This window comes from Poecilia reticulata, chromosome 10 (genome assembly GCF_904066995.2).
Source record: "Poecilia reticulata chromosome 10, P_reticulata-male-v2, whole genome shotgun sequence".
Lineage (NCBI taxonomy): Eukaryota > Metazoa > Chordata > Actinopteri > Cyprinodontiformes > Poeciliidae > Poecilia > Poecilia reticulata.
Genome location: NC_088839.1, coordinates 17,565,917 through 17,569,872, shown reverse-complemented (window position 1 = coordinate 17,569,872; position 3,956 = coordinate 17,565,917). Strand labels below are relative to the sequence as shown.

Sequence of the window (3,956 nt, the reverse complement as noted above, 5' to 3'; positions counted from 1 at the left end):
TGCCACTCATCCTGCTTTTGATCTGATCGTGTGTCTGTGCCAACATTCATTCCTGCTGCGGATGACATCACTTTCTTCTGACAGTGAAAAAGACGGTAAAAGTAAACACCGCGTCAGCCTCAAATTATGCGTAATGATGATTACTTTGTCTTCTCAGTGTGGCAGAAACTCTCTGATTGCTAATTAATTTTCTCGTTTGTCTTGCATCGTAAAAGACTGAATTATGAAATAGATCTTTAGTTTTTTGGGGTTTTTTCCATTAAAATTTCAAACATACTTTGAACGCATTTTTCTGAATGCCGCGGCTTCTTGCAAAGCTACTTGTATCCCTTCAACTTTGTCCACATTTTCTTAACCTTATCACAAAAACCCAATAATTTACTGAAAACTCTAAATTAAATCCAGTGAAATCAGCCGGCTTCAGAAGTCACTTAATTAGTTAATATGGTATATATTTATTTAGTAAACGTACGGCTGCTCTGTGAACATCTTGAAGGTTTGTTAGAGAACATGAGAGAGTAAACGGCATCAGTGAACCCACCAGACAAGTCAGGGATAAAGTAGAGAAGTTTGAAAAAGGCTTGGGCTATGAGGCAATCAGACCATTCATCTGAGAAACAAAGAAGCTGTCAGTATCTCTGCAGGAGCTGCAGCTTTGGGGAAAGAACGTGTTCACAACTCCAAAAATCTGATTTTTAATGGAAGATGTTAAATTTGTAAAAGAGAATAATGAGAAGTTATTTCTGTGGTTTACTGCAAACAATGCAAAAGATAAGATCCCCCCAACAAACAATGAAAGCACGGTGGTGGCAGCATCATGCCTTGGTTTGCTTTTTAAAAACAGGAGTATCATGGATTAAAATGTGACCTAGACTGGTCACTTAGAGCAGGACCGCAGTCCTTCATGTAGAGCCAGCATTGTGCGTTAATCAGTCATATGTTAGAATAGCCCCGCTGACCTAAATCTGATTAGAAAAAAAAACATATGCAAGACTACATGACACATCTTCACAGATGCTCCTCATCCAGTCGAAATAAAAATGTGCGTCACATTTCTCAGATTTTGTATTTGACAAAGCCTTGAAAAACATGATTTGTGTTCCTGTTCAGTGGCGAATTCCCCTTGTCCCGGTCTAGCTGCATAAATTCCCAACAAAAATGTGACAAAACCCTAAAAGAATTTCAAGAAGTACGAGTGTCTTCTAAGATTAGCCAGCTGAAGTTGTCAGTCTCTAAATGTATTTATGTATTAGTGTTTCTAGACTTCCCCCAACATCCTGAGTGAGATTTTGTGCGTGTTACTATTCACCGACTGTTTCTCTGATGCAGCATCCTCATGAGTGTCCCCGGCGACCCCCTCCCCTATCTGAGAATAACCAGTGATATATGCGCCACGGCAAAGTGGTTGACTCACCTTGTGTTGTGTTTCGGTTGACCTCTAGTGAGAGAGAGAACAGCTCCTGTACGCTCTTGTACCGATGTAAGTGGGGTTGTGCATACACATGCAGGCTAAAGCGGCAAGAGGGGTCTGATGCGAGTGATGGCTGTGTTAGAGCATGGTCACAGCTATTTGATTCTGGAGTGCAGGATGAGAGGAGAAGGATGTCATTGTCAAAGAGAGAGACGGAGAAGGGAGGAGAAGGAGCATGCTGTCTAGGCAGGAGAAAGAGAAAAATCTCCGTATTTTAGCTTGCAAATATCTCATTCGATCCCATTTTTCTAGTCCTCCTGTCCTCTCATCTTCACACTTTTATTCCTTTCTCCTTGAATTCCCTCCTTTCCTACCTTTTCTCTCTCCTATTAGTATCACCTGAATTTGTCTCCTTGCTCTTGACTTGAGGGGAGAAGAATGAGGACACATTGATCTGTTTCCTTACCAGACCGCTACGTTGACGCTCATGCTCCAAATGCAAAGAGCCCCCCCCCCCCCCTTAAATCTTTGTCTCAGACAAATACAGCAGCTCTAATTAAACCACCTGACAATCCATCTCTACCTCTAGGCCCCCTCAGCTTTATATCTCACCCTCTGGGTCTGGGGAAACATGCGAGCTCATGTGTGTTTGGGTGTAATAGAGCGAGGTCAAAGACGAGTTTGTGTCTGTGGAGTGGTGCCGCAGGCTCCCAGCGAGGCTTTTTTTTTTTTAGGTGTTCTGTTTAAAAGAAAAAAATATTGGAAAATCACAGTTGTGAGCCATGTAATGATTTCCCACCTGGGAGGAAGCCTCAAATGGAGCAATAAAGGATAGAAGATGGAAAGAGAAGAGGAAAAGGTAGAAAGGAGACACAATTCAAACCTAATCTTTCTGCTTGTTAAAGCTAGTCATAGTTATGATGTTTTGATCTGTTATTTTAATGCTTACTTTACTGGCTCCTGTATTCAGGTTTTAGCTGTGTGATGACGTTCCTGTCTTTTTTTTTTTTAAGTTTAAATGCTTCATACACAGGTAGGAATCGTGCTGGGTCTGTGTGACACGCTTTTCTTTGGGTTATAAACGCTTCCTGCTTAGTTTTAAATTGCATTAATCGTGATTTAATGTTAATCCGCCCCCCCACCCGCCCCGAGTACCTCTGAGGGATGCTTAATGTGTACAATTAAACTTTGGCAAATTAAATTAAAATAAATCCAGGAGGAAGATTGCCTTTACTCATAAATTTCAAATGTAAGTCGCGCATAAATTGGTCAAGGTGAGGGAGAGAGAAGGTTTATGTAGAAAAGTTGCAACAACTGTGTGCATATTTCTGCACACTTTTAAACACATAGCTTCTAGACAGACAGGCAGATAGCCACAAAAAACTCTGTTCTCGCTACCACATCCTGATATTGAATTAATTTCGCTGTATAAGTAAAATGTAAATTCAATTGTGTATTCTGAGAAAATACCCATGTATATTTAATGAGCCAGTGAACACTAGCGTGCCTCACTAGTGCGGCAATCTGTTTCTAGCTGGACTGTGTTTCTTATTTATTTATTTAGCTTGGTCTAAATGTTTTATCATTTAGTGCAGGAGCATGAAAGAAGAGCTAACCAGCAACTGTAAGCTGGCAGGTAAAACATTTATTCAAACCATTCAATTTAAAGGCTGAACATTAACATTTACACGTGCTAATTTTATCTGTTCAGCGTCATGAATGGGATTTATACAGGTACATCTGCGCTTCACCATTGCTGTCCACGCAGCAGTGGCCGCGTCAGCACACATTTCCACAATGACTAAAGGTTTTCTTTCTGAAAAAAAAAGTTTTTCAGGATTTCGATTATACCCTTTTCTCAGTACCACGGCGAGGCTTAAATATTTATATATTCCTGTCACCGCTGTGTGTAAACTGATACTAGAAAATGTCATTATGTTGTAAAATTCAACCAATTTCCACCATAAAATATAGTGTGCTCTGTGGCTTCTGTTTTTTTTTTACTGTAGTAAAGCTGAATATATATATATATATATATATATATATATATATATATTTTTTTTTTTTTTTTTTTTTTTTTGTCATTTTTGTCTATATTACAGACATTTTTCAAGGAACTCTCATTTCAAAGCAAGTTAGAAATTATAGCTTTTAATATATTTTAATCAACTCTGTTGGGAGAGGATGGGAGTGGAGGACATTGCCTCAACAAGCCCTGAAATCCCTTTGACACCAGTGATGGCTTTATTAATACACAGCTGGCAAATGTGCTCTCCAAACTTTTTAGCATCTCCTTGAAGGTGCTAATGAAACACATTATTTAGAGCGCAGACAAACAGTTTGCCCCCTTGAGCATTTAGACCTATTCTCTGATCTTCAGACAATAGTAATTACAGTGAAATAGGACAATGCAGCACATGATCTGCACTTTAATTTGCAGACATGCACAGGCAAACACACACACACACACACACACACACACGCACACACACAGAGTGATCATGGAGGCAAAAATCCTCCGTCAAATAATATCGGTAAGTGACCA

General features: G+C 39.6%; 1 protein-coding gene across 1 annotated transcript in view; it reads left to right on the top strand.

The window, feature by feature from the left end:
- The window catches only part of dock2 (dedicator of cytokinesis 2), a 142,219-nt gene that overhangs the window by 112,408 nt on the left and 25,855 nt on the right, over window positions 1-3,956 (top strand). The window lies entirely within an intron of this gene.